Source organism: Agelaius phoeniceus, chromosome 7, assembly GCF_051311805.1.
Source record: "Agelaius phoeniceus isolate bAgePho1 chromosome 7, bAgePho1.hap1, whole genome shotgun sequence".
NCBI classification, from domain to species: domain Eukaryota; kingdom Metazoa; phylum Chordata; class Aves; order Passeriformes; family Icteridae; genus Agelaius; species Agelaius phoeniceus.
Window position 1 is genome coordinate 36496678 of NC_135271.1, and position 13105 is coordinate 36509782.

The 13105-nt window shown below is 47.1% G+C and overlaps 1 protein-coding gene across 2 annotated transcripts in view; it reads left to right on the plus strand.

Annotated features, from left to right (window-relative positions):
* Window positions 1-13105, plus strand: part of MARCHF4 (membrane associated ring-CH-type finger 4) — a 106481-nt gene that overhangs the window by 80596 nt on the left and 12780 nt on the right. The window lies entirely within an intron of this gene.

Sequence of the window (13105 nt, forward strand, 5' to 3'; positions counted from 1 at the left end):
CTTCTTGACTTGGTAGGTATGTGTATGTGTGGATAGAGCCATTCCAGAGGATAGAACAGCCCCCATTCCAGCCCTCAGGAGAAGCAGGACAGAGCTGCAACTGGTGGAATTTGGGTGCAGAAGTAAAACAGACCCAGTGGCAGGGACAGAATTCTGGACTGCACACCCTGGTGTCCAGGTTCAAATGCTCTTGGCCTCAGCAGCCTTCCAGCACAGGACTTGGGCCTGCCAAGACCAATTCCTCCCACTGTTGCCACCACTGTGCTAGCATGAGATGTGAGCTTGGCCTGTAGAGATCATCCTGCTCCTTCATGTGATGCTGGTTGGAGCTACCACATTTCCCCAGGAAGAAAGTGTGTTAAAGAGAGATGGGCAGCACCCATGTGTTGGCACAACAGGCACAATAGGCTATGTTCTCTTGCTGGAGAAATTGAAAGTGGAAAAAAAATTTTCCCTATGCATGTGTGCTGTGCACATATGTTGCTTTGTTGGCAGGGGACAGAAGTGGAGAGCTCTGAGCTGGGCAGACATCAGTAACATGATTAACTGGCTTTGATAAAGCTTCAAGAGCTGAGGGGAACTGATTAGCTCATCTGTTAATAGGAGGCAAATCTTCCCACATAGCAGAGAGCAAACCATGCCAACCTTGAACTGAAGGGGAACTGGGCAGACAGATCAGATTTTAGGTTCTTTTATTTGTTTGTTTGTTTTTTTTTAATTTTTTCTAAGGATTTGGCCTCTATTTCTCTTTCCCACCTTCTCTGAGGGAAAAATAAGTTTATTTGCATCACCATAAAGCATAATGCCCTAAGCTGGGAGCTTACATCCCATTCCCAGGAACATTTCAGAGTCGTGACTTGGGGCATCCCCTTGTCTCATGTTCCTCCCTGCACAGCTGGCAGTCCTGGGGTGCCAGGCATGCTGGCTTTCCCACAAACTCAAAAGGCAGTGGGAAGCATTACAGATGCAGTGAGTTAACATGTCTGTACGTGGGTTCTCTTGCCCAGAGCTGCTCCACTTGGGCTGTGTGCAGCACGTCTGCCTGTGCTGCCAGGCAGCCCACCCATGCTCGTCAGGGAGAGGGTGGGCACGTGAGCTCCGTCTCCATTCCTGTAGAAAAGCTCATATGTGATGCTGCCAGCCCTCTGCCCCTGCCACCCTGCAGTGTAAAACTTGATTGTATAGTGCATTTTTGCTCTTTGAAATCCCAGCTGTGGATGCTGCTGCTGCTGCTCCCAGCTCAGCAGTGGAGAGAAAATAAACTCTGAGCAGTACTAGCTGAGAGTGTGTGTTCACTTTCCTCCCCTCCTCCTCCTCTTCTGCCCAGTTCAAACTCAGGGACAAATGAGATCTCCAGCAGGAGCTGTGACTCCCTGGCTGTTGATGTGGTCATCTCTCTTTTCTGAGTGACTTCTCCTCAGCCCTGCAGATTTCAGGGCATGCACTAGCACTGGCCAAAAGGCTGCTCTGTCCCACTGAGGGGCAAGGCCAGGTCAGGCCAGGGGAAGGGATTGATCACAGGGAATTCTTTCCTATGAACACAAGCTCAGAATGTTGTGGTTGTTCTGCCTGGAGAAGAGGAGGGTCTGGGGATACAGCTTTCCAGTATGTCAAGGAGCCTACAAGAGAGCTGGAGAGAGACTTAGGGCAAGGGCATGTAGGATGGAACATGGGTCATGGCTTCAGTTTGAAAGAGAGTAGGGTTAGATATTAGCAAGAAATACTTTACTGTGAGGGTGGTGATGCACTGGAGCAGGTTGTCCAGAGGAGTTGTGGGTGTCCAATCCCTGAAGTGTTCAAGGCCACACTGGATGGGGCTCTGAGCAACCTGGAGTAATAGGAAGTGTCCTTGCCCAAGGCAGCTTGGAACAAGATGATCTTTAAGGTCCCTTCCAACCCAACCCATTCTATGAACGCTGCAACTGAGGTGAATTCCTCATTCATTATAACTTTGTGATGGATGCAGCAGTGTCTCCCTAGAAGGCTTGCAGTGAGTTCCTCACTGTGGAGAGGGAGAGCTTTTCTCCCTCTCTTTATCCTTCTTCCAAACCTTACTGCCTCATGCAGGGTCTTTTGACAAATAGTCAAAGGCAGCTCTGGAGATGGAAAGTTCTGCTCCTGACTGCCAGCATGGCCCCAAGCCTCTTGTTATTCATCCCTGGGTTTTAGTTCAACTTCTGCAAGTTTAGGATAAAACCTCTCATGGATAATTACAGTGGCAATGGATCTTGAAATACTGGAGTGTTGTCTGTGCAATTCAGTGTCTCCTCCTCTGCAGTAGAGCCTTTTTCCTCTTTTGTTACCTAGCCTGTGGGTGGGTAGGAAAGGTTTAGGAGCTAAGAAATGCTCAGTCATGGGGAAAGGGCAGGACATTAGGTGCACTCAGTTCTACCACAGTTGTTTTTTCCAGATAATGTAAGATGCTGTCTGTACATTTTTTTGTAACAGGCTGGGCAGCCTTAGCTAGCAGAATGTGATACCATAGGTCCTACAGTAATTGCATCAATTCCAGTTGTTTCTTCCTCCAGCTTGACCCCCAAGTTTTTCTTTCGCTATCAGAGGAGCAGAGGTTTGAAAGACCTCTCTTACTGAAGAGCAGGTGTGCTGAAATAGAGCTCCTCTGTAGTTCCTGCCAGTTTGCACTTCTGTTATACTTGGGTGTCTCACATCCATTGGGTAGCCAGTGATTCTTGTCCTGGAGGCAGGTTTATACACCCTGTCACTGGAGATGCTCAGCAGGACACTTCCTCTGGCACTGTGGAGTCTCAAAGCTGGAGAGTCACCAACTCTGCAGAGGTGTGAATAAAATCAGACAGGCAGTCAGCAACTGCCCAGCTGTTTTGTGTGATCTCCTCTCTACCTGGTCAGTTAGGGATTTAGGTAGCAATTTGCCAAGATAGAGATAACTGTGGCAATTTGCATGGGTAATCCCATGGCAGCACTGATCTTTTCCAGTGTGGAGTCAAAGGTGAGGGCATGAGTGCTTCCTTGCACATACAGCTCCCTCAGCACAGATTATTTGGTTGCTGTTATCCTCATTTGTTCTGAAATGGTCAGATCATCTCCAAGCTGAACTCTGAAAATATGTCTGTTTACTCAGAGACCATTGATCCATGGAACAAAATCCAGGGGTCTGGATTTGACCCTCAGTCACTAAACCTTCAGTAATATACTAGTTTTCTTTGGACTTTTCTAGATCTAGCATGCCCCACAAAAACAGTTGGGAGGGACAGGAACCATTATCTACCTCTTCACCCGTGATGAAAACAAAAACCACAACCAAAGTAAAACCAGTTTGCTCCTCATCATCAGTGGGACAGGTGGTATGGCCCCAATGACCAGAATCTCTGTCCTTCCGGGCAAGATGTGCAAAATGGGCTTTCAACACTTTCTCCCTCTTGCTCTCAGACATCTAACAGGAGGGCAAGAAGCACTGGAAAAGATTGCTTGGGATTTGTGGGAATCTTCAGTACTGGATTTTATTTAAGAACCTGTTAGAAAACATATGTCAAGAACAGGTTGCAGAGAGATGATCCCAGTTTGTGAAGGAGGAACAAATTAAATGCTTCTTGATATCCAGCCAGCCTCGATGTCTTTGATTCTGATCTCTCTTTCATCTGTGCTATCTCTGGTCATGTCTGTAGGACAGATATGAGAGTTGGATTAAACTAGAAACTGGTGATGGTGCCAGCATAGGTACAGCTCTGCTATGAAGTCATCTACAACGCAGACATCTGAGATCAGGAACCAGGAAGGGAATGAGAAGTGAGATGGGGACTGTTCATTTGATTAACTGCTCTCTCCATGGTCCATGAGAGGTAAATCCAAGAGGTAAATCTCTTGCATAGCAAGATTAGCAAAAATGCGGTTATCGAAATGCACAGATAAATGGAATGAGCCTTCTCAGGCCTCAGTTACTGAGCAGAGAGAGTAGCAGCTTAGAGCTGGCCTCTAAATCCTGAGAGATACCTGCCTGTTAATTAAATGACAGTCCTTGGAGAGGAAAGGAGGGGTTTGCCTCTCTCTCTGTCAAGGTGCAATTAGGGGAAGTCGACATTTGTAGAATAAGGTGTCATTTGGGGTCAGGAGGGCAGGAAAGCATCTCCTGTTAAACAGGGAGGAACTCTGCCAGCTAATGAGAGCATGTCACAGAGTAGGCTCAGGCATCCCCAGATGGGCTCTGAGGGAGAAGCATGTCCCAGGAGGGCCATTAGCAGGCTGTGTGCACAGGGCTGTGGTGATATGGTTTGTGTGTGCTGGCCTGCTTGGGATCACACGGGGTATCCCTGAGGTTGGCATGCTGGGGGTTTATCCTCAGCAATGCAAAAGTAATCTGATCTGCCTCCCTTGGATCACTGACTGATGGGCATTTCTGCTTTGTCTGTGCCCAAGTCCCTGCTCCCTGGCTTACCCTGCCTTGGTGCTGACAGCAGGGCACTTCTTCAAGCACTAAATCCTTGTGCTTTCTGAAGTTTTTCCCGCTCTTTCCCTGGCTGGCCCCTGATGGTATTTGCCTTTAAAATGGCACTGCACCTCAGCAGCACAGGATGGGCAGAGCAGGACCATTCATCCAGCCAACGAGTCTTGTTGGCACACCATGGCAATCCATTACAGATCAGGAAATGTCTGCCTGCTGTTTTTAATCCCAGCTGCCAGAAGGAATAATCAAAAGCATCCAGTATGTCTGACAGCATCTCAGCACAACCATAGGTAATAACATAAGAAATCAATAGCCAATTAAAACCGATCCACAGCATTTGATCTTTCTTAGTGCAGTGGGAACAGTAATTAATGGAGCTTCCTTGAAACAGTGACAATTCAAGCTTCCTGCCAAGACTAATGGGGTTTTGTTCTAAATGAGCTTTGCTTTCCAGAGGAAATGCTGGGCTGAGGTAGCCTCGGGGTGTTATCCAGCCAGGTCACTTGGGCCTTCAGCATTCAAAGGATTTAGGAGTCAAAGTCACAACAAAATAAAAAGAAACTGAGAAATGAAGTGTCTTCAGGGTCTTGGTCTTCATCTGTATCAGTCCCATTCTCAAAAGGAAAGCAGATGTTTTCATTCAGGTCTACACAAGTCCCCCAGGGTACAAAGCTGGAAGAATTGCTACTGCAGTAGGGAATCAGTTTTGAGGAAGCACCAAACCCACATGTTGGCTCAATGACATCCTAAAGGCAGAGCACAAGGGAGAGAAGTTCAGCAAATGTCTTTGGAGGAGAGACCTGACAGCAGCCCACACAGCAAATTGTGTGGTTTTGGCATACCTGGAAGAGATCTGTGAGAATATACAGAAGTCTTCTGAGACTTTCAGCTTGATGCACTGCTTGCCATGCTCTTCATGCACTTCTTACCCAATTTGCATGTAAACTGGAGCTATCAGGAGCTAATAGGAGTGGCCAGATCCAGGTCCTACCTTCAGAGCAGGCAGTTGGGTTAAAGCTAGGCAGCAAAGTCACCTTTTCTTCACCATGAACTCCGGTTGGACACATTCAGCCACAATGTGCGTGCTTTAAAAACCACTGAGCACATCATTGATCTATCAGCTGTACAGAGGCTGAGTAGACAGGAACAGTCCCCACAGGGCATATTGTGGGGCTCTCGATCCAGCTGGGCAGGGTCCCTCCTGGGGAGCAATCATTGTGGGCCCTGTAGCTGGGCCAGCATCAGGAGAAGCAATGCTGCAAAGCTGATCTGGCCTCTGACTCCTTGGCTGTTATCCATGAACAGTGGATGCTCGGCAAAATTGAGACAAGCCACCCTTCTGCCCCTGAAAGAAGGGACCTATTTTTATCCACTGTTGCATTGATTGTTCCATAAGAGAGCACAGGGGCAGCTGGCACGTGTGCACTACGTGCTCCAGCAGAGGCAGGACTGCAGGGGCTCCATGTGCCCACAGGACTCCGGCACAGCTCCAGTCGCTGCTGAGCAAAGAGACACAGCTTTGGACCTGGCTCTGAATGCTCTCCCTCTTTGCAGGGAAGGAACTTGGCTTCCAGCACAACCTGAGCAGCACCTAGGCTTTCACATGTGTTCGTTCAGCTCCACGCTCCTTCCCCACATCCATCTCCAGCAGGGCCCTACCGTTGCAGCAGGGCTCCAGAGATGTATTTATCGTGAATAACCATATGGTGCTCTCTGCTCCAGTGGATCAGTGTGCTTGGCGTTTAATGAGGGCAACATAATTAACTTCTTTTGAGGGAGAAAAGAAATTATTTTACCTTATGAACTGCATCTTGTGTACAATCAGAATGGTGCCTTACTATCACTAAGGTCCTTGACAAAATCATATGCCTGGTGTCCCTGGGTTAAGTTTCCGTATGTGGGCAGAGGCAGGAGCACTCACCTGCCTGTCACAACCTCTACACTGTGGCAGGAAATTCCCTTGTAGGCAGCTGGTAGGATCTCCCATGCCAGCTGCACAAATTGTGCTGTCTAGTAAGGGATGAAAAAAGTCCTCAGTTCTGTGCCAGGCTGTGTTTTTCCAACTGCCTTCTGTCCCATCACTCCTCCTACTACAGCCTGCATCCCACAGACACATTACTCCTGGAGGTGGAAGCTGTGGTCCATGGCAGGCTGTTGTGGCTGTAGAAAGAGAATTCAACTCCATGGTCACAGATGAGACCATGGTGGGGTCACCCCCCATGTACAGTGGATGAGGCTGCTTTCCCCAGCTCAGTGGGGAGCCAGAAGGAGAGGTAAGAAGAGATTAATATGAAGACACATGAATCAAGCTCTGGGATCACCTTGTAGAGACTGATTGATGGCTACCTACCAGCAGAGCCATCTTTCAACCCAGATACAACAGGCTGTAATGAAGAATATTGCAAACAAGCCTATGGGCTAAGTTGCTAAACTTAATTCTTCCTGAAAGCTACTCCCTGAAGCAGTGCTTTTGTTCCTGCACCAAGACCCATGAACAACAGCCGCAGCCTGAGCCCCTCTGCCCCATGGCAGAGTTGATTCCACAATATCCATACTATGCCAGGTAGGACAATTCACTCTGCTCAGCCACAGCCACATGAAGAGCCTTTCTGTGTTCTGCAAGGCTCTCTAAACCTTTGCTGCAGGTTTAGCCATGGTCAGCTCCATTCACTGTTGTCATACCTGTGAGCTCAGCACTGGCAGATCCCATAGGCATAAGTAAACCCTTTCCTGCCTCTCAGCCTCTGTCAGCATTCACTCATCTGGATATTGTAGCCACAAAGGCCTTCAGCTCTGGTGGAAGACCCTTGTATGTGCAAAGAAGAAAGGAACATGTTTTGCCTTCCTAGAGATCCTAGCTAGTAACAGATCAGAAATAACAGACCCTGGTCCTTTTGGCTTCTACTACCCTTTGTTAATTTTGAATAGGGCCTCTGTGGGAGAGGTGAAGACCTTTGCAGGGGAGAAGGTGGGGTGAGACCTGTGGGGACATCATCAGGGAGCAGAGAGAAGCTGCAGCACCCAAGGTGAAAGGCTTTGGGAGATCTCACAGAAATCCTGGGTTTGCAATGAAAGATTTTTTTTTTTTGCCATGGCTGTGAAGGACAAAGCAGCACAGGACAGGCTGCACCATGGTGTGTCCCAGGAACCTGTTTATCCCAACAAAAGGCTGGCCAAATTCCAGCATGATCACCTTCTGCCTCACATCCTTGGGATGCCTTCCTGCATGTTGGAGGGGAAAGATGCCCACATCTCACTCCAGTGAGGCAGTAGAGGCAATCACCATGCACATGCCAACGTGTGACATCACAGGCATCTCAGGTCCCTTAGTTTAGCCCATGTGCCCTAGGTTACCCTGGGGGATAGCAAGGGTGATCTGTACTCACCTTTGTGTCTCTCCTAATTAGTTTGTATTTCTCTTAGTGAAAAAGCACTGAGGTGACTGGAATAGTCTGGAGGATTTGGGCTCAGACAGGACCTGCATCCCTTGGAAAATGAAAAAATTGTGAAACTATTCTCATTTTTCCTTACAGAATTTCATTTGCTAATAAAAGCAGAGAGGGAGGCATTAGTTCTACTTTCAATAAGCAAATGTCATGTTTTGATCATTCTTGAACAAAGCATTTTGATTTAACATTTAGAGATGACTGCTCATGCTGAGTGTTTCAAATTCAGTGTCAGAATTTAGAATACAACATTTTTTAAAAATTCAATTCCAAATGAAACATTTTAACCTGTCTGCAAATACACGTGTGTTCTTCCATTTTGGGGAACAATGTGACTTTTTCAGGTCTGCAAGCAAGTGTGAAGGCAGATTCCCAAACCCTGCACAGCACAGTGGTGTTGTCCTTCTAAAGGAGTGTCCCTGGAATGTCTGGGGATCAGCATGACTGCACATGCAGTGCTTTGGTCAGAGTAGCATTAGCTATGGCATAGGAAGGTTCAGGACCCAGACCTGGAGGAATGGTTTCCCTCCTGCAAACAGAATGAAGTGGAAGTCACGTGCTTTTTCTCTCTTCATCATAAGTATTCAACTCCATGGACTTCTGTAGGGAATGTCTGGAAATCTGAAGGTGGAAAAGACCCATAAAATCACCTAGAGACCAGTGCTCTATTTAGCCTAGCTTGAAATGATTACTTACTCCCTTCTTTTAAAGACCTTGCAGTATCTGTCATGCACACAATGAATGTCTTTCACCTCTTGAACAAAGCCTTTTCAAGATGTGGGGTGTTGCTGTTATATCCATTTTAAATTCAGAGGGGAAAAAAAGGTTCCAAGAGAATCTGATCTACCCAGTCCTAGCTACAAAGCAAGGAGGGGAAACTTTGAGAGAGCAAGAGGGGATATGAGTACTGCCTCCAAGCCCTGTCCCTCCTGTTTTGGCACAGTTATGGATAGACACACAAGTGGGGAACGGTGCTGGAGAGGCATGATTCAGAAGCAAGGGGGTGTTCTCTTGGTGGAGCTCCCATCTCTATTTATTTAGTTGCTTTTTCCAAGAAGAGTCTCATTTATTGCTGCCTGCATAACTACAGACTTCCCTTTAATCCTCTGCTTTATAATGCCCTGTGAATTCAATACTGCAGGAGTACAAGGGCCCTTTAGGGCACAACATCCATTTTGCTCTATCTGTCCACAGCCAGCTGAGTTTATGGGAGTACTTCAGTTTATGCTTTTATCTACTGCCTGAGCAAGAATTTCTTTGGGTTTCATTTTACCTATTTTCACTGCTATTTCTTGTTTTCCTTTAGGGTGGTTTTTATCACTGTTTTGAGTCAAGGGGTAAAAGAGTACTGGTCTGGGCAGTGCAGGAGGAGAAAGTTGTGGTTGGTAGTTTGTATGTTGTATGTACAGATGGAAGTACTGTGGCATCTCCAGGGCCATGGTGTGGCTGTGTGCAACTGCAGGGGTCAGCCCAGCTCCTCTGTCACATCTCTGCTGGACAGCTGGTGTTATTTTCCCATTGCAAACAAATCACGTGGAAGTGCTGAAGAAAATGAAATTTCTTTTCTATTGGACAGCTCTTCTCAGCTCCTTAATTTTGCCAGTGTTTCCTCATGTTGGGTCTTATCAGCTCAGCCTACAGGGCCCTGCCCATGCATTGTGGAGAACATGGCTGGGCCGGCTGCCCTGGGATGGAGGCAGCACTTCACAGAGAAGATGCATTACTTTGCAGCCATAAAAGCTCCCCAAATGCTTCTGCAACACCCTGCCCCCAGCTCCCATGAGCCCCACAAGCCCTATGACAGGCAGTCCTACCTGTCAACTCAATCCATCCTGCTGGATGAAGCCTTCCTCCTCCTGCAGCTACAAATGCCATGTCTGTGAGATGGACAGCTCTCACTTCCAGGAGGAACCTGTAGCATCCTGTGCCCACAGGAATCACTGCTGCATACTTGTGTCACATGAACTCAGGACATGCTGCAGTGTCACAGCCTAGAAATGGTTTCTTGCCATGTAGCTCAGCCTCATCCTGCAAAATCTAAGTGCTTCCTGGGGGAGGGATGCTGCCAGCTGCCACACCAGGCACTCCCAGCAGTAATGAAAGAGCTGCCTCTGTCCCCAGCCCCCCACACTGTGCCCCAGGATCACCCACCTGGTGGAGCAGCAGCTGTGGGGACTCCCTGAGGTGGCAGCACGCTGGATCCATGTCCCACCTGGCAGGGCTCCTGCTGACTCTGGGCTGGGTGTTACTGGCTGCAGAGAGCTTGGGGCACAGCATGATGACCTGCCCAGGTGGGATCTGCTGCTCCCCTGGCTCTGCCAGGTGGGGTGGAGGAAGCAGGGAAGGAGAAGGGCTCTCACTGCACTTGGAGGGTGGTCCTGGCCCACCAGGGGCTGAGGAAGCTCTGAGGCACAGCTGCCTTTGAACAAGGAGAAATGAGCTGTAATAAACACAAGGTTTTCTGTTTAGTCAGCACTGGAAGGTTATGGGCCAGCTTGTTTTTGCTGTAGTGACCCAAAATGGAAGAGTCCAAACCTTCATAAAAGACTGGGAACAGCTCCTCTGTGCACACTGGTGGGAGCTCTTCCCTGGATGTGGAGGTACCAAGCTCTGAGGGGCTCAGTTTTGCTGGAGTCATGGCCCTGTGGCCGGGAGATCCAAGCATGGCATGCCAGTGCTGGGAAAGCTGTGTGACAGTGAAACCTCACTACCATTAATGCACTTTGCAGAAGAAGGAGTGTTTTGTCTTCCCCAGGTCCATGGGATCCATGATGGCCATGTCCAGTGATAGCAGCACTCAAGGGAGTCCAGCCATGCAGACATCCCAGTCCTGCTGAGCCAAAACACAGTTTAGACTCATACATAATCAGTTCTTTAAACATTAAAAAAAAAGTGCATTGAGAATGATTGATAAGAAAGTGCCTGATTATAATCAGCTAATTATTTTTCCATATGTTAAGCATTCACTTGAGCTCTATGAATACATTTTCAATTTATACTTTATCTCATTAAATGCTGGCAATTGCTAAGTTTGCACACCCTCCTAGTACAGTTCCAGCATTATTCAGAGCAGACCTTTGCTAAAAGTCTTGTGGACTAGAGAAATCCTGATCACTGGTCCAGTGTCTTGAAGCTTCCAGAAATTTCTAAAAGACAGCACCATGTGTTCCAGGCTAACCAGTAGGAACTAATCCTGTATGCAGGGTAGACTGTTCAGCTCTGGGGAAAAAAAATTATATTTTGGAGAGGGGAGATGATAGTTATGAAGGAATCTATACTTCCTATTTGATTTCCACAGAAAGCAAAGACTCCCTGAAAATTTGAATGTATCAGTAGTTTGTATGGGAAGCAACTGTTTAATGAAGGCATTCCAGAGCTAAAGAAAAGTAAGATGTGAGGATAATGGACTCCAGAAAAGCAGCAGCAGCAGCCCCAGGGGAGCAGAGCAGCAAGTGTCTCTTGGGAAGAGAATCTGAAGGATAAAAGAGCTGTGAACAGCTCACAGCTGCCAAAAGGGATGATACTAAAGGCACAGCAGCAAACTGTGCCTGTGCAGGGGGAAGCTCAGAAGCGTGGGAGAAGAGCACAGAGGCTGCATCAGGAACTCTTTGAGGACCCAAAATCAGAAGCTGCAATCACACAAAAGACAGAAAGAATAACCTTAAACTAATGAAAAGTCTCTAGAAATCACACAGGCATGGGGAGCTGTCAGACTTGAGCCCCAAGATGACCATCCAGAGATTCAAAAGGCAAAAATAACTGGGTCCATAAGCATAAGTGAATAAGAGCAAGGCAAGTCTAAGAGCTCAAATAGTATTTCATAACAAAGGGCCAAATAGTTAAATGTTGCCTTTGTTTCAGTCCTCAAAATTTAACTAAAATAATTTTAATGAGGAAAAAGGAGCCCAGGGCAGAATCAGAAAAGAACAGCCTCAAAAATATTCAAATGAGTTAGCTCTGTCCTTGTCAGCATGTCCTAATGAACTTCAAAGACAGCTGCAGGAACAGTGGCTGACCCATGAAGATTTCATCATCAGGAACTTGAGGAGGATGCAGGAGGTGCCAGGCAGCTGGGGAAATGCAAGCAGAGTACCTAACTTTAAACATAATCTCTATCAGATAATGAAGGTAGGCACTGAGGAAATGAAGGGCAAATCAGCTTAACTGATTCATAGAAAGATACTGAATATTTTTTAGCCAACCAATTGGTGAGCACAGGAGTATAACCAGATGTAATTTGGAAGGGTAATTGCAAAGTGGCTAAGGAGGAAGCTGTTAGTGCAATATGCTGTGGCTTGGGCAATGCTCTTGGTGCTTTGCCTTTGGACTCTCCTCCCAGAGAAGCATGTTCTAGATTAAATAACTATAATGCAGGTGTACAGCCAATGGAGAAACTGCTTTCTCAGTAGTTGTCAGTGGTGTGCTGTAAACTGGAAACACATTTCAAGTAGAGAGTCTTTTGGACTCTGCTGTCCTCAATATTTTTATTAATGACTTAGATAATTAAATAGTATCTGCTGTTATAAAATACACAGATGACACCAAGCTTGGAAAGGCTGCAAGCACTTTGGAGGATCAGATCAGCATTTGAAATTTGAAATTATCTTGGCAAATTGGAGGAATCAACAAGATGTAATTGAATATAGAAGTGCAAAGCATTACCCTTAGGAATGAGAAGTCAGAATCCCAAACACAAGCTGGACCAGTCATACTGCTGAAGACAGTGACAGACCAGTTTATTTCACCAGGGAATCAAAAGGCAGGTGGGATGTTACAGTGCTGATTCTGCACCTCTCTGCCCTGAGACTGCACCCTGCTGGGGAGTTCACCTGCAGAAAAAAGGGAGATTGAAATGAAAAGATTCTGGAGATGATGAGCAGGATTGAGGAGAAGAAGGACATTACCTCATTCCCAGCCTGATTAGTTCCGGGGTTCACAACTCTCCTCCAAATCAGCCCAAGTGCAGAGTCACACTGATGCCATGGCATTGTTTTCAAATACAAAACTACCTCTCCCTGCTCCTTGGTTCACTCTCTTCCCCATTTCCTGAAGAGCACAGGTTCACCCTCTTCCCCATTTCCTCTGCAGCCTTGAGTATCAGCCACAGGAGCACCTAAGAATGCCAGGCTGTTCAGAGAACTTCTCATATTCAGCTGGGACTGACCTGGGCACAATGGTGAGGGATGCCAGATACTATGTACCCTTTTCCAAGCCTGTATTTCCATGAACAGATCCTTCT